The sequence below is a fragment of the Pleurodeles waltl genome, chromosome 11, assembly GCF_031143425.1.
Source record: "Pleurodeles waltl isolate 20211129_DDA chromosome 11, aPleWal1.hap1.20221129, whole genome shotgun sequence".
NCBI lineage: Eukaryota > Metazoa > Chordata > Amphibia > Caudata > Salamandridae > Pleurodeles > Pleurodeles waltl.
Genome location: NC_090450.1, coordinates 737455957 through 737483485, shown reverse-complemented (window position 1 = coordinate 737483485; position 27529 = coordinate 737455957). Strand labels below are relative to the sequence as shown.

General features: G+C 44.0%; 1 protein-coding gene across 1 annotated transcript in view; it reads left to right on the top strand.

Moving 5' to 3' along the window:
• The window catches only part of LOC138266077 (transmembrane protein 17B-like), a 253061-nt gene that overhangs the window by 57403 nt on the left and 168129 nt on the right, over window positions 1-27529 (top strand). The window lies entirely within an intron of this gene.

The window sequence follows — 27529 nt, the reverse complement described above, 5'->3', positions numbered from 1 at the left end:
GAGACAATGTTGCGATTTGCGTACCCATCTCCAAGGATAATGTATGCTTAAGTAAAAGCTTGAGAACTGTCGTTTTTGATTGGACAATTTGAAGCTAACCTATGAACCCTCCAATGGAGACCCTACTGGACTTGAACTGTTGTCTATAAAACCCAGGTGCACGAGAGGAAAGCTCTCTCCATTTTGGACAACCCGCCATTTTGCAGACTTCGTAGCTATTATGGCCCACTTTGCTGCGACGCCATTTTGAGAGACTTTGATGCTTTCTCTAGTCGAGAGAAAGAGACTTTAATGATTCTTGCCCTAGAGACTTTAACTTTGATTTGTCCCTTTGCATGAAGTAGTAGTTTTACCTCGCCGCCGTGAGGCAATTGCCCCGTTCACCCCTGCCCCTTTGTCCCGTCCCATGCTGATTAAGAAACGGTACCCATGCTGACTGAGAAACGATACCTGTGAGACGAAGACTTCAGTGATTGCTGATCGTAATTGGTAAATATGGAAGGAAATTGTAAAATTGCATTGTGTTTCTTTTAGGTAACCAACTGCTGATTTTGACAAGAGCCCCAGCTAGGAGTTTTCTAAATTGATGTTGCTAAATTGTTTTTGCATGAAGTCCCACATGCCGATGCTAATTTGAGGTTAGACGAGGTTTCCATATGTCGCACGATGCAATTTGAGATCTTGTTATGCTGACTAAATGTACGCAATTAGTTCATTACAGATTATCGTATTAGTGCTTTGCATTGCCATTATCGAATGTCTGGTGATTCAAATGCTACATAGATTACACTTGTTTCGACGTTATGGACAGCTATTAATGTTCATTTATGTTTATCATTTGGTGTTGAGACACATTTATATTGTGCTAGCTTTATTAATATAGGGAAATAAATTCACTAACTTTGCAATAAACTGGTGTGGTTATTCCTGACTGAAAGGTCAGGGTTCGCCGAAATGTATTCTGGATTGATTGTAAAGTGTTATGTCGTTCAAGGTGTTGCTTATGTTCGTTATTGATTATTGATTTGGTGCGACTGATCGATTAAGAGTACAGAGTGTTCCCACTAAGTCAAAAGATTCATCGGCCTAAAGAGCGTCCGAACACAGGTAAATTATTAGTACGGACCGCTCTATCAGTAGATGGTAGCAGAGGACGGTTTCGTCTTTTGGGACCCTGTACTAGTAGAGTACATGGTGTTGGATTAACGGTTACGCATTTTTGAGACCCCACTCGAGAAGTTGAATTAGATTTTCTTGGGTAAAACAGATTGACAGAATGATGATGGGCTAGGTCCACCGCGACTTTCCCGGGATCTCGAAGCTTGCGAATGGAGAGAAAGGAGATGTGGAAACAGCGTTGGCAGTACTAGTGATGGTATGAGTGAAGTTAGGGTTTTGCGCTTGCACAGCTTATTGCCGCAGGGTGTGTGAAAAGGTTGCGAGGATTTTCTTTTTAAGGATAGCGGAGGTGCGACTCCGAGTGTAGAAGTAGAGAAGTCGTCGAACTTCATAGAGTTAGCGGAGGTGCGGCTCCGAGTGTGAGAGTAGGGAAGTCGTCGAACTTCATGTGCGTGTGGCGCTTTGTGCATAAAAAGGTCCACGTGGTTGTTGTTGTTGAGACGGGCCCTGCGAGGTCAAGAGACTCCGGAGTATGTTGATCCATGTTGTGGTCTGGGCGGTTTAGTAGGTTGATCGGGCGTGGTCAACGAGTCGGGTACGGGTGTTAGGGAGTGAAAGAAACTTCGACTTCGGGCTTTGACAAGATTGTAAGTGCACTAGAACAGATCATTGACAAGTTGAGAGTAGGTCTGCAGGTCAGATTTGCTTGCGAATGTGGGGACTGAGAAAGACGGAATAGCGGCCAGAGGCTAGTGAAAAGTCCCGAGGCTAGTGAAAGGTCCCTAAGGTCCTGAAGCGATTGTGTTACCCTTCCTGTAGTAAACCGACAGATCTGTTTTAGTTTTTGGTAGCTCGCGATACATGCAAAAAGTTGTTACGGGAGGAACTGAGTGAAGGAGGACTAGCCGCGAGGCTTTGTCAGCCGCAGTGTGTGTGAGTGTGACGTCACTAGAAGCCGCGCTGGGATAGGTTGGGTGGAGAGAAGGGTCGCGCACGGATTGGACGCAGTCCGTGGGACTCGATTGGAAGGGGAAAGGCAGGTGAAGAGTATTCCGGGAATTAAAGTCACCTATTGATTACAAACTTTGTGGAATAAAAGTGACCTATTGATTATAAACTTTGTGAAATAAAAGACGAGAAAATGAAATTCCTTAAAGCATTTAGGAGTGCGATGAAGGGGGAGTCTTACATTAAAGCGAGCGTAGAAGAGGAGACGCCACCCGAAGGTACACCAGCTTACATTGTAATGGAGGAAAAAGGGGTAGCTCCGTGTCTTTGGCTAAAGCAATGGCACAAACTGACAGAGAAACATGGGAGCGTAGCGTTCCCGATACATGGGACATTCAATATAAGGATCCTAGAGAATTTGAGATTCGCGATGTACGACATGAAGGTGCCTCCAAGGCCAGCACAGTTTGAGGCTCTAGCAATCTGGGAATTAATGGCTAGACAGCAACAGAAGAACAAGTTTGAAACAAGGATGAGGAAGGTAGAAAAGACACTAGCGGATGCTAGGTGGGATAATGCGCAGAAGGTGTGGAGGTCAGATGTATTGCAGGGGATAAAATTATTTCCAGCAATTACTAAGGAAGGAGAAGAGACAGGTAAGAAAGCCACCTGTAAGACAGACAGAAAGTGTTCCAAGGATAGAGAGGACGAGGAAAAGTTGAGAAGAGAAGAGGAGTTAGAGGATGAGGAGTTGATAATACAATTGCTGAACGACCGTCCACCGCCTTATGCGGAGAATGGACAAGGTCCAAGTACCAGTTCTGCCCCTCCAGCACCGGTACAGAACAATGAAACACAGAGTTCAGGAGCGTCATCGGGATCTAAGGACCCGAGTTTGCTGTTCACCCGGCAGATACCGCAGGTTAGGAGAATATATCCAGATGTGCCCGTGTTGAAACCAGCAGAAAATTATCAGCTGCAGATACCAGGGTACTACAACAGTGATAACAGTGCAGGAATGATTCTAGATCCAACCGTAAGGGGAGTACAGAATGGTTACAACCCAACAATGGCACAAGCTGAATCAACCCAGTTTATGATGCCTCAAAAGCAGATGCAGGGAGGAAACGCATATGCTCAAATGGCGGGGAGCCAGATGGGCATGCCGGCAATGATGACCCATGGTGTGGGAATGAACATGCCACAGAACATGGGGAATGGACAGAACCCAGACGCGATATCCTTACCCATTACCGTAGGTCCAGCGGTACCTCTGTATAGTCAGCCTAATTCGGGTCTGAGCAGTCAGGGATCAATGCTGCAGAATGGGACAGAAAGAAGGTGCATAGAAAACACTCCAGGGATAACTCCGATAGTGGCTCAGCCAACTGGGTCTGGGTCCCTGATGGAGTTTAGTCCCATATGTGCTCAGTCAACACTGGTGAGGTCGAGCCCCCCACTGATAATACCCTTAACATCGAACACTGAAAAGTTGCCGCAACCATCGATGGCAGTCGATGTGAATGCTACACTGATGGGGGTAAATGCGCAACAGCTGACCCAGTGGTTTAACAGTCTAAATTCCACACAAGGTTCAGGCAGTGGGAAAGGAGAAGAGTACCTGAATAGGATGAGGCTGAACATGGAAGCACAAGAATTGGTGGAAGGGAATATGGGTGTGAACAGGTTAGAGTCCTACACGGAAGAGGAGCTGAGGTATCTATGTCCAAAGATCACGAAAGAAGTAAACAAGGTACATAAAAGTTTGCAGGAAGTAGCGGACAGAAACGGGATTGACATAGACAAAACAAAACACTTGAGCAGGAGCTATAGGTTGGATTTTGGGACCACAGATTTTGAACACATGAGGTCAGCAGGCATGAAGGCACACCTTAGAGAATTGTTGCAGAGTGCACAAGTGTGGAGGTGCTTAGACAAGTGGGAAAGCAGGTGGGTAAAGAGGAAGGATAAGAGGAGGGACAGTACTACAGAGCACAATGAGAAAAGACCGCAGAGTAGTGATACAGTAATTATGTTACCAATGAGGGAGACAGCAGGGGGAAAATTAGTACATGTACCGTGGCACAGAAGCGACATTCAGTCTTTTACGAATGATTTTCCCAAACTGAGAGAGAAACCAATTGAATGGTACCAACAGACTGATAGGTTTGTGAAGCTTGCAAAATGTCTCTGGGAAGACCTGAACACTCTCTTTGAGATAGTGGTTCCGGCAGATTTGTGGGAGGATTGCAAAAGAGCTGTAGGTTGGCCGACAAGTGAACCAGAAAGAGACAGAGAGACGGGTGCACCATCACCTATGGTGATGAGCTTGTACTATAAGGTGATTGAGCATTTGAAGACGAAGGTTGCCGCGAAAAATGTGGATTGGCAGAAAATTGATCGAACTGCCCAAGAGGCTAAAGAATCGATTCATAGTTACTATGAAAGGTTGTTGAAAGCGTTCAAGAATTACAGTGGCACGGAAACGATCGAGGCGAAAGATATGCTTAATTTTGTGTTCAGATTTGTGGAAGGGCTGAGACCAGAGATAAGTCAGATGATAAAGTCGCATTTGATTTGCTGGCAGTCGAAACCGATTGATGAGGTCTTGACTTATGCGAAATACTGTAGCGACGAAATTGAAGTGAAACAGAAAAGGCTGAATGAGAAGGTGATGATGATGCAGCTTAAGGCAGCCCAGACAGGTTTGCAAGGTCTGCAAGGTTTGCAAGGGATGCAAGGGTCCAACAGCAGGTATCGCAACCGCAGCCACAGTTGCAGGGAAACATGGCGTTTCAACCACAGGCCAGAGGCAGAGGCAGAGGCAGAGGAGGTTTTGTGAATAATGGTCCGGATTTGAACACTGTTGTGACGGGTGTGCAGGCAATGAAGAAGGTGATGCCGTGTCACGCATGCGGAAATGTAGGTCATTGGAAACGCGAGTGCCCGATGGTGGTGCAGGAAGGTGCAGGTGCAGGTGTAGGTGTTGGTCAGCAAAACAATGATGTCAATGCATTTCAGACAATGAGAGGACCGAAAATGAGAGGTCCAAACCCAAATTTTCAGACCATAAATCAATTGCAGGTATTACAACCTATGCAGCCGCAGCAGATGCAGATGCCCCGTATGCAGATGACGCAAATGCAGCCGATGCAACAGCAGTTACCTATGGTACCTAATCAGCAAATGCAAATACCTTTGGCACCAATGAGTCAGCAGCAAGTGATGGTTCCTCCACAGGTAACGGGTCAGGTAATGAATACAAACGGCACAGTACAACAGTTCCCATTACACAGTGAGAGTGGAATAAACAATGTATGGGAGAGTGAAAGCTCAGAAGAGGAAGGAGATTGTGTGCTTGCGGCATCCCTAGAAGTTGATCAAAGGGGTCCGTACGTAGAAGGAAGAGTAATGGGTCATCGTGTCTCATTCTTGGTTGACACGGGAGCCACACGTTCAACTGTTAAGAGCAGTGAAGTACCAAATTTGCCACTCTCAGGGAGGACAGTTCAAGTGGTGGGAGTAGCAAACAGACATCTGACGAACCCAATTACAGATCTGGTACCAGTCAACATTGGTAACTATCAAGGGGTACATCAGTTTGTGGTGTGTGACTCAAGCCCGATAGCACTGTTAGGAAGAGACCTATTGTGTAAATTGGGTTGCTCGATAATGTGTTCAAACGAAGGAATAACAATACAGACGAGCAATGATGGGGAAGAAGAGGACAGTGTAGAGGGGGATGAGATGGAAACAGTCGACGAAGAGTATCCTCTGATTTGTCTTTTCCCGATGATAACTGAAGAAGATATCCCAGCAGAATTACGGGAAAAAGTCAGAAAGGAAGTGTGGGACATGACAGGGAAAGAGGTGGGATTGATGAAAGGAGTGGAACCAGTAAAAGTGATGGTAAAGCCCAATGCGATCTTTCCCCAGACCCCACAATACCACATGCCACAAGATACCCTCATGAAAGTTGCCCAACTTATTGACGAATTCGTCAAGCAGGGAGTACTGAAAGAAGTGTTAAGCAGCCCATGTAATTCACCGATAATGGGACTAATAAAGCCAAGTGGGAAAGTCCGACTCGTGCAGGATTTGAGGAAAATAAATGACATCATAATAAAGTGCTGCCCTGTCGTGCCGAATCCAGCTGTGATAATGTTTCAAGTCCCTTGCGATGCTGAATGGTTCTCAGTCATCGATTTGTCATAGGCATTCTTTTCTGTGCCTCTTCATGAGGACAGCCAATTCCTCTTTTGTTTCAAATTCCTAGACAGAGTGTACAGTTGGTGTCGAATTCCTCAAGGGTTTTCTGAGTCACCGTCAATATTCAATCAGATCTTAAAGAAAGATTTGGAAGCATTAGAATTGCCATTCGAGTCAACCCTAGTACAGTACATTGATGACTTACTGGTTGCATCAAAGACAGAAAGTGGCTGCACCGCCGATACCATTGCTCTGTTGAATCATTTGGGAAGGAATGGACATAAAGTGTCCCCTTCCAAATTACAGTTCTGTCAGAAGAAAGTGAAATACTTGGGTCACCAAATAGAGAAAGGGTCACGGAGAATAATGAAGGAAAGAATTACAAGTATACTCCAAATGAGTCCACCAAAGACAAGGAAGGAGGTGAGGAAGTTTTTGGGAATGGTGGGATATTGTCGCCAGTGGATTCCCAACTTCTCGTCTCTAGCGAAGCCCCTACTGAAATTGACCCAAAAGGATGCCTTGGATGAAATTGAGCTGAAAGGAGACGAGATGGATGCTTTTTGTTGAACTGAAAGAATGCATGTGCAGGGCTCCAGCTTTAGGTATGCCTGACTACACAAAGACTTTCACATTGTTTTGTCACGAACGTGATGCATGTTCTTTGTCTGTCTTGACTCAAGCCCATGGTGGCGTAAACAGACCAGTAGCGTATTTTTCAGCTACTTTGGATCCGGTCGCAGCAGCACTCCCAGGGTGTTTGCGTGCCGTAGCAGCAGTTGGTATCAGCCTCACTCAGAGTGAAGGAATAGTGATGGGACACCCAGTAACAGTCATGGTCCCTCACTCAGTTGAGATACTTTTGACCCGCTCCCGATCGCAGCACATGACTGGAGCAAGACTCACAAGGTATGAAACGATTATTCTGGGCTCACCGAATGTGCAGCTGAAAAGGTGCACTACGTTGAATCCAGCAACCTTGCTTCCTGGAGAAAATGCCGAAATTGAGAACGCTGAAGACGTCGAGCATGACTGCCTTCAGGTGACTGAATTTTGCACAAAACCTCGACCGGACATCAAGGATACTAAACTTGATGAAAATGACCAAATTCTTTTTGTTGATGGTTCATGTCTAAGAGATGGGATGGGAATTTTGAAAGCAGGATATGCTGTATGTACTGTAAAAGGGGTCTTGGAAGCGGGATGGCTTCAAGGAGTCTATTCTGCACAAGTAGCAGAACTTGTAGCCCTTACTAGAGCATGTCAATTGTCTGCATTGATGAAAGTCACCATTTACACTGATAGTCAATACGGGTTTGGGATTGTGCATGACTTTGGACAACTATGGTCACAGAGAGGTTTCCTGACTTCTTCAGGATCCCCAGTGAAGAACGGGGACAGAATAAGGGAATTGTTACATGCCATTCAAGTGCCAGCTGAAGTTGCAGTGGTAAAGTGCAGTGCTCACACGAAAGGACAGGACTATGTGTCTCTGGGAAATGCATATGCAGATCAAGTCGCAAGATTTTGTGCTTTGAACTGTATATTGCTAAGGGATGATTGGAATACAATAAGTGAACCAGAACTCGAACCAGCTGAAGCATTTGCCTTGAAGGTCATAGATACAATAGAGGAACTAAAAGCACTACAGAATAATGTCAGGGAGGATGAAAGAGATTCCTGGATTAAATCACAATGTATAAAGAGACAAGACGAGCTATGGGTTTCACATGAGGGAAAATTTGTTTTGCCAAATGGTCTCTTATCGCAGCTTGCGCGGTTCTATCATGGGCAGGCTCACCTAGGGAGAGATGCCATGATAAGATTGTTCAAAACTGATTGGTTTAATCCCAGATTTCGTCAAGCTGCAGAAGCAGTTTGCCATCGATGTGTCACTTGCCAGCAGATGAACCCAGGAAAGGGAACAGTTGTGAACGCGAGTCACATTGGTAGGGCAAGCAGACCTTTTAGTCGTATGCAGATGGACTTCATTGAGATGCCTGTGCATGGAGGTTTAAGATATGTGTTGGTGATTGTGTGCATTTTTAGTCACTGGATTGAGGCATACCGCACACGTAGAAACGACAGCCTTACAGTTGCCAAGCTATTATTGAGGGAGTTAATACCACGTTTCGGATTCCCGATCTCTTTAGAATCAGATAGGGGAAGTCACTTCAATAACGAGGTGATAAAGTTACTTTGCGAAGCACTGAACATTGAGCAAAAGCTGCACTGTAGCTATCGCCCTGAAGCATCAGGACTGGTGGAGCAGATGAATGGTAAGCTGAAATCGAGAATGGCAAAAATATGTGCATCGACAAATTTGAAATGGCCTGACGCATTGCCCTTAGTGCTAATGTCAATGAGAAACACTCCTGATAGAAAAACTGGATTGTCTCCGCACGAAATTCTCATGGGCAGGGCTATGAGACTTCCTGCAGTTCCCGCAAACATGCTTTTGAATATTACAGATGATATGGTGTTAGACTACTGCAAAGGACTGGCTGACGTGGTTCGCTCTTTCTCTCACCAGGTGGAAGCGACCACCTTGCCACCGATCCAAGGTCCAGGACACGCGCTGAAAGCAGGTGACTGGGTCGTGATAAAGAAGCACGTGAGAAAATCGTGTCTGGAACCCCGTTGGAAAGGCCCTTTTCAAGTGATCCTGACGACAACTACCGCTGTGAAGTGCGCGGGGGTTCCCAACTGGATTCACGCCAGTCACACAAAGAAGGTGTTGTGTCCCACAGATGAGGAAGTTGAAGCGCTGAAACTACCAGTGCCTGACAAAACAGTGCCGAGTGCTGAGAAAGAACAGAAGCGAACTGAAAGCGAACAAGCAGAAGCAGGAGAGAAGGAAATATTATTGGAGGGCGAAGAATCTGACTCGCTTGGGGAAGGCCAAGGAGAAAGTTCAGATAGCGACGAAGAAGCTGCAGGTGACAAAGAACCTGAAGCAGCTGAGGGTAGCAAAAAGCCTGAAGCAGCTGAAGGTGACAAGGAGCCTGAAGCAGCTGAAAGTGATACAGAGCCTGAAGAAAGTAACGGTGACGAAGGGCTCGAAAAAGGTGAAAAGGCAGGAGAGCCTGATCAGAGGAAGGCTTTCCCAGAAACAGACGATACAGAAAAAGAAAAAGAAAACGTGACCGATTTCCCTGAAGGTGGGGACAAGGAAGAGCAGAACGAAAGAGTTCAAACATCTACAGAAAAGATCGCAGGTCCATCAAACGGACACGGTGCAAAAAGAAGACTAAGTATCTCACCAATAAAAGAAAGGGGTAAAGAAAGTTTGAACGAAGGAGGAAGACCAAAAGTGAAAGAGAAAAGAAAGGAAGTGACTGTTGTGGAACAATCGTCAAGTGAAGAAAAAGACTTGACAAAAGAGGAGAGTACCAGCGAAGCAGAATTGAAAAGAGAAGCAAAATTGAAAAGGAAAAGGATACCAAATAGGAGGTATTCTGGTCCTGAATGGGCATATGCAGTAAATGATGATTGGACTGATGAGTTTGTATCTCTAAGCATCGAGAACGAAGAAGAAGAGATACCAATAGAAAAGAAAAGTTTCATAGACTCTGTCGATTGAAAGGGTAGTAAATGGGATTGCTTGCTGCAATCTAACGTGAGACAAACAACCAGTTGAGACATTGCTAAAAGGAATTGAGACAAATGCTGCAAACCGATAAGTGACTGGCCTTTTGAAGAAGACGGTGTGAACATTGCGCTCGCTCAGCTTTGTAACTGAATTGCTAAATAGTTTCATTTATAAGTGCTTCTAGCTCTCTGATTCTATACAGATCATGACGCAAAACAATAGAAAGAAATATTGTAAATACGTGTGTATAGGCTTGGTAGTAACATGTGTACTAATAATAATGGCAATTGTGTTTGGAATGCATGGAAAGGGTGAGAATGAGACTATTGCTGCTTCTACTATTGCTCCTGTTACTGTCACTGAATTAACACCATTGAAAAGACTAGCACTGGATGAGAGGCTCTTGCACGATAAGAAAGAGCTTTCGTATAACGTTTTCTATCGCTTGCTAACAGAGTATGTTGAGACTATGGATGCGAAAGATTGTGATGTGTGTACCCAGATACCGACATCAGTAAAGGAAGGGGTAACTTATCACCACATGCCTCTTACATATGGGATTACATGTAGTATAGTAATGTCTAGGTTTTATGGTCAATCTAACATACAGTATTTTTACTCGAATTATGATGTTACCTTTGCTTATGTTCCTATAATAGCGCAGCTAAGCCAGACTGCAAAAGATTGGGATTTTAAAATTATGAGGGAATTTTTCGAGCCAATGCTACCTTTTGAGATGGCTCATGCTCATAGTGAGAACCTTACTTGCTCCGTCTCTGCTGTAGAAATAAGCTTTTTAGATCGCACAGATGATAGAAGGGCTCAAATGAAAGCGAAATTAGAAAAGGAGTTACATAAGAGGACTTCAGTAGATAATTATGATTTTGCTGCTATAAAGACACAAGGGAAAATTGCTTTAGATGCTTGGCATGTAGGGAAGTTTTGTATATATCGAGGAGAATCTTATTATGACAATATTTTTGTAGGAGCGAGTGAATGCAAACATACGTTTATCTTTAAGGCCAAATGGACATTCATGATGAACGGACTTGACCCTGTCATTCCAGGGGTATATTACATTTGCGGGCATAATGCCTATTATCGTCTTCCAAAGGGATGGTGGGGAAGATGTTATTTGGGTATAGTGTTTCCAAAGGTTTATCAGCTGGATGACGTATCGATGATTCAAAAGACATCTGGATCCCATCGTATCCAGAAAAGAGAGACCGCAGCTGCTGTGGTAGGTGATATATTTGGAGCCATGATTCCTTCATTGGGAGTTGTGCTGAATTCCATCAAAATAAGAAAGTTGTCTACTATAGTGGATAACATGTTGACAAAGTTTTCAGGTGCTATAATCCTGATAGATGCTGAGTTTGCAGCGGAAAGAGCTATGACTCTTCAAAATAGGCTTGCTTTAGACATTCTTTTAGCAAAGGATGGAGGCGTTTGCAAAATGATTGGTGCACGTCACTGTTGTACCTATATACCGGATAATAGTGTGAAAATTAAAACTATGCTTGCTAATCTAACAAAAGAAAGTGCAGATTTGAAAGAACTGAAAGAACCAGGAGTGTGGGAGAAGGTTGGAAAGGGACTTGCTTCAGTGGGACATTGGATTGGGGGAATTTGGAATGGAATATTATTGAAAATAATAGAAGGAATATTAATAGTAATAATTTGTGTATTTGGAATTTGGGGAATAAAAAGGGGAATAATAATGATTATGGAAAGAATTAAAAGAAGAAAGGAGGAGAAAATTATGAAAAGAATGGCAGAAGAATACAAAGCGCAAACTAGGGGTACTAAAAGGAAAAGGGAACTGACAGAATTTTAATGGAATAAAATTTGTGGGCTAAATTTGTGTGATGACAATTAGTCATCAGAGGAGGGATTGATGAAGCAGAAAATGAAGGTTTTGGTTTATTAACGCTTAAACGTAGTGCTGAAATAATCATGTGTGACTTTAACCGAACTAATTAAGATTGTACGGGGACAAAATGTGCCCTCAGAGTAGTTTGCCATCATTTATACGCGTGCTTTATATAACGTGGTGTATTAGAATTGCACTAATCCGACATAATCATAAACGTATGCTACGATTTGCTTGTTTGAAATGCATTAGCTTAGCATTACTTTAGCGGAGGCTTTGGCCTAGTGGCCTGGTCTCACGGTTTAGATGTTCGTATTTTCCAATGTGCTATTAAACGTGTATTTCTGCTTGAAGCTGTACTTTTCCACAGAAACTGTTCACATGCTTATCTTAAAGTTTCGTGCCAGCATGGCATATTTTCTCTTTAATTCAAGGTCGACTTGCAGGTGCGGACAATGGAGGCTCTGAAAGTGAGCTAATTGGGAGACAATGTTGCGATTTGCGTACCCATCTCCAAGGATAATGTATGCTTAAGTAAAAGCTTGAGAACTGTCGTTTTTGATTGGACAATTTGAAGCTAACCTATGAACCCTCCAATGGAGACCCTACTGGACTTGAACTGTTGTCTATAAAACCCAGGTGCACGAGAGGAAAGCTCTCTCCATTTTGGACAACCCGCCATTTTGCAGACTTCGTAGCTATTATGGCCCACTTTGCTGCGACGCCATTTTGAGAGACTTTGATGCTTTCTCTAGTCGAGAGAAAGAGACTTTAATGATTCTTGCCCTAGAGACTTTAACTTTGATTTGTCCCTTTGCATGAAGTAGTAGTTTTACCTCGCCGCCGTGAGGCAATTGCCCCGTTCACCCCTGCCCCTTTGTCCCGTCCCATGCTGATTAAGAAACGGTACCCATGCTGACTGAGAAACGATACCTGTGAGACGAAGACTTCATTGATTGCTGATCGTAATTGGTAAATATGGAAGGAAATTGTAAAATTGCATTGTGTTTCTTTTAGGTAACCAACTGCTGATTTTGACAAGAGCCCCAGCTAGGAGTTTTCTAAATTGATGTTGCTAAATTGTTTTTGCATGAAGTCCCACATGCCGATGCTAATTTGAGGTTAGACGAGGTTTCCATATGTCGCACAATGCAATTTTTGATCTTGTTATGCTGACTAAATGTACGCAATTAGTTCATTACAGATTATCGTATTAGTGCTTTGCATTGCCATTATCGAATGTCTGGTGATTCAAATGCTACATAGATTACACTTGTTTCGACGTTATGGACAGCTATTAATGTTCATTTATGTTTATCATTTGGTGTTGAGACACATTTATATTGTGCTAGCTTTATTAATATAGGGAAATAAATTCACTAACTTTGCAATAAACTGGTGTGGTTATTCCTGACTGAAAGGTCAGGGTTCGCCGAAATGTATTCTGGATTGATTGTAAAGTGTTATGTCGTTCAAGGTGTTGCTTATGTTCGTTATTGATTATTGATTTGGTGCGACTGATCGATTAAGAGTACAGAGTGTTCCCACTAAGTCAAAAGATTCATCGGCCTAAAGAGCGTCCGAACACAGGTAAATTATTAGTACGGACCGCTCTATCAAGTGTCACACAATCGGCTGTTGAATGCCACCCAAAAGTGCAGTGAAACTATGGAAATGTCACACGTAAGCAATCTGAAAAATTGACAGCTATGTGTGAGCTCCAAATTACTTAAAGCGAGGGCATTACCGTTCAACAGCTTCTAATGCATACTTGGCTTGTTTAGTACATAAACAGTGTGTATAAAGTCCCAGGGTACAGCCTCGCTTTCATACTACTGGCCACAGAATTGGTTACACCAGACTGAATTTGGAAAAAAAAAAACCTTAGAAGTGCAACTTGTATAATAATGTTGAATTATGGGGCACGCTTTTTCAGTAGCCGCCAGGTGGTGCAGGAACATGTCCTTTGAGGTTGGTAGTTTGATCAAGGGAAATTTCAACGACCTTCTGGAAAGTTGCCCTTTTAACACAGAAACCGTCCCCACTTGTAATTTAGCCAGACACAACAAACAAACGTGACCTCCGAGAGACTCAAAAAGAACATTTGGTAATTAGAAAGCAAATTGCTGTTACCAAGCACATGCCTCATAGAGGATAACTGCACTTTATACGAGACGACCAATTAAGTGAATTCCCACCCGTATTGTAATGCTGCAGCAAACCCACGCATTCACACTTCACACAAGATTCTCTGACATGCTCATTCTCTGACATGCCCAAGGGGGGAAATTATCGATAAACAGAATCGCATTTTATCGTCGAACTATCTTTGGCATACATGCTGCTCTAAAGTCTCACCTTCTATCTGCCCAAGGCGAGTTTTTAAAAACGAATTATAGTGCTGCCCTTAGGATAATTCCCCATTCCATGCATAGTAGTTTATATTTGTGTAATATAAATGTCACATCTTGAATGGGGCAATGAAAAGTAACCGCATTGTGGAATTGCACTCATACGCTTGTCACACGTATGTATATTTTACTGTTCAAATGGATAACATAACCGAGAGAGCGTTAAGTAAAATATGTCTGATGAAAGGACGAGGATACAAAACACTGAACCTGAGACGGCTTCTCCCCAACCTTTTTGCAAAAGCGAGTTGGACCTTTCAATATGCGTTACGAGACAAAGCAAAAATCCCAAGGTAATACAAGCATTTGCAATGCGGTGGATCTCGATTTTGCTCGAGTTGAAGCTGTTGACGTTGTGGACTCCGAACTGGACTTTTCTTCCCACATAGGCTGAGTGTGAAGGGTGATACAGTTTCACATGGGGAAGCCGATTTAAGGCACCACGCCATGAGCGTGAAGGTGATTAATCAGAACAAAAAGACCGGTTAGTTTCGCCTTTGCATAGTAATAAAAAAGAATACGGGCGCAATCGCACTGTGTAAAGCCTTGAATTCACGAAGGAGCGCTAGGATAAAGAATAGAATTAAACTGGTAGTCATGAAAAGAGCTCGATTAGTGCCCACGAAGATTGCGCTGCCTACGAAATAAAGAGAAAAAGGAAAAGAAGAGCAACCCTTGACCTTGCTTCTGCAGGCAGGTCGCTCCCCGTTCCTCCGCCCAGTGCCACCTCCTCACCGTCCATTTCCTGTTTTCTGTAAGGATTCCCCTGCCGCTGCATCCCCTGCGGCCCCTCCCGCCTCCCCCCTCCTCCTCACCATCCGTTTCCTGTTTTCTGTAAGGATTCCCCTGCCGCTGCGTCCCCTGCAGCCCCACCCCCCAGCCTTCGCATTCGCCCAGCCCTCCCTTCTCCCTCCTCCCTCCTCCCAGCTGCCACTCCCTCCCCCCCCCCATTTATGGCAGCCGTGGTGCGGACGCACCGCTGGTGCGCCAAAGGCGCACCAAAGGCAAGCCCGTCTGCGCCCGTCCGCGCCAAGACCGCGCCCAGCGCCAGTCCCGCCAGCCTTCTCAAACAAACATACTCCCCCCTCACCCTCCACTTACTCAACCCAGGCCCTCGCCCCAACTGCACCCTTTCCAGCCCCAAACACACTCATGGCCCCTTCACCTGCCTCACCTGTCATTTCTCTTGCTCCTCACCCCTCACACCACACACCAACCATAGCGATCCCCCGACAACAAACCAACACCCCAACACAATACACACCTACTCTGCCCCCACCCCCACCAACCAGCCCCGCCACACACCACCCCACAACCAGAACACACCCGCAACAACACCCTCATGCACCACACTAACACCACCCACCTCAACAGCCTGCTCCTCAACACCCGCTCCCTTCACAAACATGCCATAGAACTCTGGGACCTCATCACACTCACCTGACATCGCCTTCCTCATGGAAACCTGGACCAACCCCTCCTCGGAACCCGACATAGCCATCGAAAGTCACCACCAGCTCCCAAGACACTATTGACAACACAGAACACATGCACTTTCTAATCCACATTAACAACAACTCCACCCTCAGAGGTACACTAATCTACAGACCACCAGGACCACGCAGTGCCTTCTGCGACACCATCGCCGACACCATCAGCTCGCACGCCCTCACCTCCACAGACTACATCCTCCTCGATGATTTCAACTTTCACTTGGAAAACCCAGAGGCCCACAACTCTACATCCCTCATAGACAACCTCACCAACCTCGGACTCAAACAACTGGTCACCGTACCCACCCACTCAGCAGGACACACGCTCGACGCAATTTTCACCTCAAGCCAACACATAACCTACACCCACACCATCGAACTCCTCTGGACTGACCACCATTGCGTCCACTTCTCCTTCGCCAAACCCCCCACACACCACCATCAACACACCACACCCTACCGCATGTGGGACAAGATCCCCACAGAAAGCCTGAACTCCCAACTGGCTCACAACCACCCCCCACACCAACGACCCCAACACAGGAGCACACAACCTCTCGAAATGGATCACTACCTGCGCAGACACACTAGCCCCCCTCAGAAAACACATCGCCACCCGCAACATCAAGAACGACCCATGGTTCACCCCCAAACTCCAAGACTCTGAGCGCAAATACCGCCAAGCAGAGAAAATATGGCGACAAGAACCCTCTACAACCAACTTCTCCACCCTCAAAGCCACCATTCGCACCCATCACCAACTCATATGCACTGCCAAAAGAGACCACTACAAGACACGCCTTGACAACAACTCTCAAAACAACAAAGAACTCTTCACCATCATTAATGAACTAGCCAAACTCAAAGCCAGCAACATAGACCCTTCACACACACAGCCCCTATGTGACGCCCTCTCCAACCACTTCCACCACAAAATCCTGGACATCCACAACACCTTCATACCACACACACTCCTCACTCACCCAACTCAACCCCCACTCATGATCCCCCCACCACACTCACCACCTGGGCCCCCACCACACACGAAGAAACCGAAAAAAACATTAACTCCATCCACTCCGGATCCCCCTCCGACCCCTGTCCACATCGCATCTACAACAAAGCCAGCCCAACCATCGCCCCCATACTCCGCGACATAATCAACCCCTCCTTCGACTCCGCCACCTACCCAGACCCCAGGAAGCACGCGGAAATCACCGCTCTCCTAAAAAAAACCAAAGCTGACCCAGAGATCCTCTCCAACTATTGCCACATCTCCCTCCTCCCTTTACCCGCCAAGGTCGCAGAGAAACTAGTCAACCCCGCCTATCCCACTACCTCGAAGAAAACAACACTCTTGACCCCTTACAATCCAGGTTCCGCAAGAACCACAGCACGGAAACCGCTCTCATCGCATTCACTGACGATATTAGGACCAAAGTCGACAAAGGCAAGACCGTCGCACTCATCGTCCTAGACCTCTCCGCAGCCTTTGACACTGTCTGCCACCACACCCTCCGCACACGCCTCCACAACATAGGAATTCACCACAAAGCCTTAGACTGGCTCACCTCCTTCCTCACTGACCGGACCCAGAGAGTGCGCCTCCCACCTTTCCACTCCACCACCACCAAGATCATCTGCGGAGTCCCCCAAGGGTCCTCTCTCAGCCCCACACTTTTCAACATTTCCATGATCCCCCTAGCCAACATCCTCCGATCACACAGAATCACTATCCTCTCCTACGCAGATGACACCCAACTCATCCTCTCCCTCACCCGCAACCCCACCACCGCCAAAACCAACCTACATGCAGCTCTCCTCGACACCGCCAACTGGATGACAACTAACCACCTCAAGCTTAACTCCAACAAAACCGAGATCATCATCTTCGGCCCCAGCAAAACCATATGGGACGACTCCTGGTGGCCCACCGCTCTAGGACCCGCACACACCCCCGCAAACCATGCACGCAACCTCTGCATCATCCTGGACCCCTCCCTCTCCATGACACAGTAAATCAATGCTCTAACCTCCTCCTGCTTCCACACACTCCGCACTCTAAAAAAATCCTTCAAATGGATTCCCCCAGACACCAGGAAGACAGTCACCCATGCACTCATCAGCAGCAGACTAGACTATGGTAACGCCCTCTACGCCGGCACCAAACTCAAACTCACACGCAAACTCCAGAGCACAGCAGCATGCCTCGTCCTTGGCCTCCCCCGCCACAAACGAATCCCACCAAACCTCAAATCCCTTCACTGGCTCCCCATAAACAAGAGAATCACATTCAAGATCCTCATCCACGCACAAAAATCCCTCCACAACACCGGCCCGACATACCTCAACAAAAGAGTGAACTTCCACACTCCCACCCGCAACCTCCGATCAGCCAACCTCGCCCTAGCCACAGTCCCCCGCATCCAACGCACCACCACAGGAGGCAGGTCCTTCTCCTATCTCACCCCCAAAACCTGGAACTCCATCCCCACCAACCTCCACAAAACCAAAGACCTCCTGCTCTTCAGAAAGAACCTCCAAACATGGTTGTTCAAACAGTGACCCTCCTGCCCCCCCCCAAGCGCCTTGAGACCCTCACAGGTGAGTAGCGCACTTTATACATATTTTTGATTGATTGATCGATTGAAAAGAAAAAAAAAGTGTTGTGAGGCTGAAAGGGCAACACCTTGACATGAAGGCTGAACATGCAGGCGCTCTGACCAAATGAGTATAGAACATTATAATTATGATTCTCAGTGTTAAAGTCAAAACGAATTAATGTATAACAGTTCTGCATTTCAAAGCAAACATTACAATGTCATCATGGCTCAGGAAACATCACTTGCAACACAGCAAATGCAACGAAATGCAATTGCAGTTATGCCGTCACCACGCTTATCGGAACAACGACTCAATTTTTCTCTGCATTACCCACACATATGCTGAACAACGCACATGCGTGGTTAAGGCAGAGAAAAAGGGAGTCAGCATGGGAGAGGACGCAGTCAGGTAAGTTGGGCGGGGGTGGGTTTTTAGGGGCAGGGTGGGGGTTTGGGGTAATTTTGTATTTAGGACAGGTGGGAGGTTTTAGGGGAGGTGTGGGGGGTCAGGGTAATTTTCGCCGTGATGAGAGTGCCCAATTACATTGCTAACTCACTAACTCGGGCAGGACCATGGAATACCATTGGCGGTCTCATTCACTTACATGAAAGACATTGGTTGTACTAGCTGCCCATACGTCAGTCCAGCCCAGAGGTAAACAACCTGGGAGATTGGCTGCATCAGCAGTTGAACAGTACCAGCGTCTCCCAGTAGTCACTGCACCTCTCACTGGCATGTCACCGGGTGAGAACCTGCTAAGCTTAGGCACACAGCCTAAGAGGAGCACAACTCATATTGTGTTCACAGGGCCAGTTTTACAGCATACAATACTCTACACTTTTTAGTATACACTTTTTAGTATCCTTCGCTCTTTCTACAAAATCTACTTATAGTATAATGATATAAACAAGTATTTGTAAAACCAGTAGGTCTCAACTCTTGTCTTTTAAAGTGAGTTTAGAGAGATTTGAAGGAATATATATAGACAATAAAGGAAACAAGAAAAAGAGTGAAGCTATGGTGCACGTGTAAAAGGATGAGAGCACACAGACCTGTATCAGCATAGAGGGTTAGAAGGAAATATTAGTTGACACAAAGCTGAAGAGATAGAAAACTGTACATTGAAAGATAAAAGTGTAAAAGGTAGGGAGGAACTGACAAAATACACTGGGTAGGACCAGAGTGTAGACTTGAGTGTGATAGAAAAGGAACAAGATGGATACACAGTAAATCTACTGTGAAACTTGAGTGGGTAAGGGAAGGATAGAAAATACTTTGGCCCTCATTACGAGTCTGGTGGTCCAGCAGTGTGGACCGCTATATCATGAGCACGGGGATGAAACCAACAGAACACAGCCAAATCGGCCCTTGAACCGCCATTGCGAACGGACCGTCACGGCCGGTGGTAGGTATCTCCAAGCTGGCGGTGTTGGATTTGTGGCTGTATTTGGGCGGTTTGCACTTTGTGACTCGTTATACTGTACTGTACTGCTGGCTGTACTGCACTGCCAGCACGGACGGTATGGTGGCGGTATTCTGCGCGATGGTCTTGCCCAGAAACCGCCAAACTCGTAATGAGGGCCTTTGTGTCAGAGTTAGTGGGCAGTGATAGACAAATCTAAGATACAGAGGTGTTCAGAAGAGAATCATGTCAGCATAAAGAACCACAGCAGCCTGGTGGGAGAACATCAAGAGAGCCGATCCGCAAAACAAAACAAAACATCATGAGCCTAAGAAGAAGTCATGCAGTGTGGAATATGAGCATTTAAACCCTATATGCACCTTCCTTCCTGTTTTCTTGCTTGTAACAATGCATGCTTGTCAGCCTAAAAAAATGAAAAGTAACATTTGGCGCTTGCTTACCCTGAGAAGGAGTGATCTAAAAAGAAATCATTTATTCGACTCATATCTTTGAAATTCTCTGTGGAAGATAAGTAGATGTACTTGTAAACCGCTAGTATGCTTCATGTTCGATTTTATAGTGAAATATTCTAACCTTAATATGTCCGTTTATCATGTAATTAGTGTATATTTGCTCAAAAAGAATTCACAAGGTTGACACAACATTTTTATCAATCGCGTCTTAATTAAAAGTGTTGTGACATTTTGTAAATATGTAGTCAAAGCTACACTTAACTTTAATTGCACCATGTAAAATAAACATTCCAAGCATAGTGGATTCAAACATAAAACTAAATCCAAAATAAACCCCAGAGCAGAACTTAATGTACTTCGACGCTTCTTTAATGGGCATGGTAAGAACAGTCTGCTCTCACTGGGGCTCTGCTCGTAGAGATGCTAAATCGTTGAATTTATCTGCCTTGATAATGTCTTGTTTACTCCTGTTGCACTCGACAGGGGGCCCTTCTTTTGGGCCAATCTAGAGCATATGATTGAGAACTATTTTGTTGTAACAAGGGAGCAGCAGGACAATGTGGTGAAGTGCTAAATCTCCTTCTACTGTGTTTTAGGCAAGGCCGCAGAGTGCTCACTCGCAAGACTATGAGGTTACAAACTGGTTGATTCTGATTTCGATCATCTTTGTCTTTGATGTGCTCTTTAGAAAGTGAGTGAGACAGTGGACATCCCGCATGTGCAACTCCTCAATCTGGTCAGCTCTTGAGATTTTGCTGCCACGGATGGGGAGATACAAGAATTCACTGTTCAAGACAGCTGTTCCACAAAGCTGCAAGGGCGGAATCATTGAGCCTTTGCCGCTAATTGATGATATTTGATATGTCACAGTGTGTGGACCTGACATCTCCTCAGGTGGGCATGATGGTGGGAACCAGTGGCAATGGTGTCTGCATGAGGGATGTATGTTGATTTTCCAAGTGGTGTTGGAAGTTCTAGGGTGCCCAGGAGGATGTACCTCCTATGCACCATCTAAATGTAACCCTATCCCTAAATGCAAACAGGGCACTTTTGGCAATAAGTGTCTGCTTCCTATGCTGGCCTTGTCACTGCTAAGGAGCCAGCTTTTAAAGTCATAATACAAATTGCCCAACAAAGGTCTTGATTTGCCTCAGTGTGGTAAGGGATTCTCTGCCACAGACCCACCAAGAGGGTGTGCAGGAAACTGCCAGACAAGAATGTAGAGAGCTGTTTGATGTCAGAGCCAGGTAAAGAAGGTGAATAGTCCATCATGATCTCCACCGTTTTAGATGTAGAAATAGCAGGCTGATGGCAACCACAGTGCACAGTGATGGTAGGAGGCATGGAAGTTAAAACATTCACAGATACAGGAGCAAATGCTATGGTAAAGACTCTCTGAATTCAAGGCTAAAACTTTACCACTCATCCCCAACAACCACTCCTCCTCTCCGAATGAAGATGAACGCTTTTGACAGAGGGTGTCTGCATCCCCTGCTGGATTTTGTTTACCGCAATGGTTACATTTATGGCTGCTACAGCGAGCAGAAAAATGGAAGAATAAAAATTGTGACAGACCCATCAACCTGAGCAGTCATATCTAAACTGTGTGTTATGGGCCTTGCTCTACAGTTTCAGAACCTATTGCATTTACTTTTGGTTTGTCAGTATATGTATGTTCATGTGTTTAACACATGCCGCCTTTGCCACATACGCTCTATATTATCTTTGATTTTGACTATTATTTTCCTAAGATTAACTAAAATGGTTTCTGAAATGGGTGAAACTTGCATATCTAGGATTTAGTATTGCTTTATGCTGCAGGGTAAGTATTGTATTGTTTCTTACCTGCAGACTGTATGCACTTAAATATTTCCCTTGACAAAGAGCTTCCAGCTCGAAATGCATTGGGGAACATATAGAACAGTTGGAAATAAGTTAAAATTATCTATAAATTGACTAAATGGAAGTGAAAATGAAAGAAGAGTGTATATTCAAAATTTCTTCTCAAACTATGAAAGTTGTGCAAACTAACACAAACCTGCAAGGGTGCTGAAGGTGATGCCTGATCTTGCTGCCCAGGGAGAGTGTGGAAACATTGGATGTTTGTGGATGCTTCAGACTGCTCCATGTATTAATACAGCATGACATCTTTCTCAGAAACAACCTGATCTTCCAGTTAAATAACAATTGGTATATGTTATTTTTTAAAGTATCTATTTTTGTGGTTTTTGGTGAATTAGGAATGTTATTTTGGATTATTTATGCTTTTGGTTGGATTTTCAATTTTATGGAATGTAATTGTTTCTTTGATATTTATTTAGATTATTTATGTATGTAACTTTGGACATAACATGTAAAATATTTTCCCTCTTTATTGGAAATATATTATTTGGTTTCATTGCATTTTAAAATGTATATTTTTTAATATTGCCTTTGTTCCTATTTTGGGGGTTTATCATTTTGGGTATTTTTAAATATTTTTTGTGATTTTATTCAGTGGTATATTTTATTGAAATGTAATATTTTCATTTTTTTGTTGTATTTTGAGTAATAACTTTATTAATGTGTTTGTAAAATGTAATTTGTTGTATTTTAGTTATTTTGTTGTTTAATTCTAATATTTTATTATTCTTTTATTATTTTTTCTTAATATATTCCATATGTTTTGTTTTTAAAATGATAGTATTTGTTTAATCTTTAAAAAAAAAAAATAGTTATATATTACTTATTCCATATTAATTCTTTATTAGCATTTTTTAAGTATTACTTTTATTCTTACATTGTTTTATCTCTGTCTCTCTCTCTCTCTCTCTCTATATATATATATATATATATATATATATGTGTATTTACAGGGATAGTTAGGAAATATAATTTAAAAACGCATAGAAATTCAATGAAAAAAACAAATGTTACAGGGACATTATAGTTAGGTTCTAAATTTATTCCCACAAAGCCATAGACATTCAGCAGTTATAGTTAGAGTTTGTTGAATAGCCATTTTAGTGATGTTCTCTGGGCACGTTATTTTAGCAACTAGGCTTGCTGCTTGTGCCCTTTGGCCTAGGGACATTTTATTATGCTTCATTTTATTATTTTAGAATCAGCCACATTCATGGTGGTGTTTTCTTTTCTTTATCTAGTTGTTCTTTCGCCTAGGAAAGCATTACATTTCTTAGCACAACATTCTTTTCATGTTGTGCTTTCCTCAAGGCTGCAGAGAGACAGGATTGTCAGCACAAATGGTACAGTGCATCTCTAACATTCACAGAAACACACTTATCCTTACATAGGGACATTTCTCAGAACATCAGCTGTTTTATTATAAAACATTTCCCTGTCCCGTGCACGTCAGAGGGAGGTTCCAGCCAGATGATCACGCCCTAATGCTGCCTGACTTCATTACAGCTGAGACCACCGGTTCTCTGGCCTACATGGGTATGGTGTCTCTATAGAAAACAGGCTTCCTCGCTACTGTCATACTCAGGTATGGGGATGATGTCTTCCCAGGGGTGAATCCTAAAGGGCGGATTAGGGCTTATCCTGCTGTGCTCTAAAATAGGAAGGTAGGAATTACATATATTGCCCATAGTGACAGTCTGATGGGACTTTTTCTGTGCTTCACTTTCCTAGTCACCATTTTGTTTCAAGTATGTTTCATGATTCTAAATATTGCATTTCATGCCATTTTTATCTAAGATGCAGCTGATTCAATAAATCTTGTTGAACCATTTCCTGCCTCTGTCTGTCTGTGAATATGTGAGACTAATGTAACTGAGAGAAAAGGATGAGATCTGATCCACCATGATTTCCCCGAGAAGTCATCTTGTCACGTGTCTGGATGCCACAAAACATCCGTGCTCTTGGGCAGAGATGAGGCGCTCCTAGTTGGTCAGAAACGGATTAGGTTGACAGCTGTCACATGGTGTGGGATTGGACTCAGTTTCCCACAATTCAGGTGATGCTGCCGCCCAAAAGCAGCAGCCTCATTCGGCTAATGAGAGCCCACATGACATGGTGCCACCAACGTTTGGTCATGCACTGATTTTCGGATCCTCCTGAGTATCTCTGTATCACTACGTGCTAAAGGCACCTCAACACTATATATAGAGATGTTTGTGGTATTGAGGATTTCCTTCTCAGCCAATAGGTAGTACCTATCCGACACTGTAGGTTGTTAAAGCTTGAACCTTGGAAGGATCGATCCCCTTTTAGTGTCCTTATCTCTGAACAGGTACATCTACCGTGGCAAACCCAGAACAGGTGGTAATTGCAGTAAACATGCAACCTCGTTGAGCTGCTCATTTGCTAGCTAATGGCCTTACAGCCGAGGGAGGTCCTGTAACATTTGTAGTTAAGGCACATCCAGCCTACAGAGACATATTATACTATTGAGTCATTTTTCAAGCAGTCGATGGTAACACTAATACATTTCATTATTACACACCTGCTAACATACCTGCACAGTACAAAGCTTGCATACTTAGAGATACCTCTATCTTGTCAAGACCATAATATTTGGCTTGATGGCGCCCTGCCCCACACAATACTACATGTTCGGTTAGGCCCTCTGAGCAATGATGGTGCTACCTGGCCTTTATTTGCCACATATACACCTCATCCCGATGCTGGCACCTTGGCGGCAGCTGAGGTTCACCGCTTATACGCTGAACTTATAGCGATATATAGACAGTTAGTACAACTTGTAATGCAAACAGTAAACACTAACCCAGTGCGTGCTGTCCCAACGCAACCACATGAAGTCAAAACAGGCATTAACCCTGGAACTATACATTCGATTATGGGTATGGTACCCACCAAATGAGAAGAAATTCAGTTTCGGCTAGCTCAAAATATAAATTTGCTGGAAGCAGCCTTTCCCCATATGGGACCTCGGGATAAACATATAATTCTCACTATGTGCTTGTCATTTGGGATGGTTCCCAAAGTAGACAACTGCAATACTTGGGGAACAGTATTTGTCATGCTCTATACTACTGCACACGGTACACCAACACTTGCCAATCTTCTGTAAGTGTTAAAACAAATTCAAGATGACTACGGGGCTGTCCCAGCCCTAGATATGGGGGTGCAATTGATGGGCAATTTTGCCACTGTATTTTCAATAATCTTAAAGGGGAAGCAGTTGCCCTTGCAGTGCGTATGCAGGACATTCCTGAACAGGATCAAGAAATTGAGCTGCCAAAGATTATCGCTAGGGCCTAAACTAGTATTGGTCAGGATAGTCTGGGAGCTAGACATACTAAACCACAATTATAGGGTAAATCCAATAAGGATTCTACCAAGGAAGCACCTGAGGGTTCTAAAAAATGCTGGGATAAACAAAAACAAGCACCCAAAAAAGAAAGGGGAGAATCTCCACATTTGGAGACCCCCTCAAAACCACTATAATCTTAGAAATAGAGATAATATAAAAATGCCTGATAGATATCAATATACTGGCACACGCCAATCTTGTTCCTTTCAGGACTTACCAGATAAATGCAGTGAGAGAGGTGGGCTGTCAGAGCAGCAAACTGAGTACGTGAAACCAAGAAAGGAGTCATTAAGCTCATCAGAAGTTTCTGTTAGGAAAGAAGAGAAACTTCCCTAACAAAAACGGTAAATAAAAAAGCAAAAGTGTCAGTGATTTCTATACAAAATGCCACTCAGGACAAGAGCTTTACTGAAGAACAGGAAGTGGGCACTGGTCCTGTTAGACAGCGCAGCAGAGGTCACAATAGTTCACCGGAATCTTCAAGAACATCTGGAGGTGAAGCAACTGATGACTTTTTACAAGTCAAAACTGTGGGCATGCACATCTCCACACTTGATAGGGTGCATAAACTAAAAATACCATTTATGATATTTTATTGGCCGAAAAAGATTGGCGACCAGAATTTGTCTGTAACCTCCCATATGGGGGAGAGGTAATTGAACCTTCTTTCCCGCCCATTGTTCCCAGTCAGCTCAGGGAGGCTTTCGCCATTGACTGAGCGAAGGCGCAGGCACCCGCGTTATATCGCAATCATGTAGGATGGAATAAAGACTCTCCTTACCATATAATACCAATTAGATCCCAACCCCAACCTCAACCCCAGTACCCAATAACGAATGAAGCTAGAGCACCTGTGAGGGAATCCTCACACAGCTAGAGTACCAGGGTGTAATTGAACCCTGTGTCTCATCAATGAGCAACCTGTTGTACCACTGTGGCTAAACCTGACCATTCAAATAGAATGTCTTAGACTAAAGACATTTAAATAGTCATATACGCACATTTGCCATTCAACATGCACACTGTACAGCACTTATTAACAATATAGGGCGCAAAAAATACAAAATAACCCTGGATATTTCCAACTGTTTTTTCTGCCAAGAAATACTGCCTGAAAGCACGGATTTAACAAGCTTTAGCATTTTTAGGCTCACAGAAAAAAGTTGCAGACTCCCACAAGGGTATAAGGACAGTCCATGATTGATTTCAGCTTGTGTTACTTCAATTTTATACTACATTGACCCTGAGGCATTGTGCTATATAGACGACATCTACCTTACGGATGATGATCTCGTTCAACATATAAAACGGGTGAGCCGCAGTGTTGTGGGATTTGCAGATTTAGACTACATATTTATTGAAAAAATCTAAAATAGCCTTCCATAGTGTCCTATTTTTGGGATACAAACTATCAGATGAAGGCAGGAGCCTAGTGCCCCAATTTTTAGAAAAAGTTGCACAATTGCAACCCCCAAACACTATCAAAAAGTTCCAGTCACTGTTGGGCTTTTTAAACTTTGACAGAACATACATTCCAGATTATGCACAACTCATTATATCATTATATGACTTAGTACGTCCTGACTTTTCAAGCAATTATTGGACAGTAGAACACACACATTCTCAGAGCATTGCAACAAGATATGCTTGCAGCTAAACATTTACACACACGAAACAACAAAACATGTTTGGTCATCAGAGTAATTGCTGGTGCCATTGGTTTCACCTATGTAACATTTAATGAGGGTGATACCGTCCCTATTGCATACAAATCACATCTTTATTCCATAGGAACAAAGCTTTGCTCCCACGGAAAGAATTCTGACTGCTTTTCAGATGGCTGTCAATAAAGAGAGGCCACTGGCCCAGGGGAAACGCATCATTGTCGTATCTCCGATCCCAACCCTTGAAGCTGTCACCAAAGCCAGCATTCCTAATGCTAAGGCACTACATCCACATCTCTGACAGCCACTGATGTTGTTTTTGATCTAAAATTACAAACTCAGGAATTTCTACAATATGAACGTGAATACCTTGTTCCAGCAAACACATTGCCTATTGAACAATATCAAACAATTATGTACACTGATGGGTCAGTCCAGCCCACAGTGGGAACTAAATATTAAT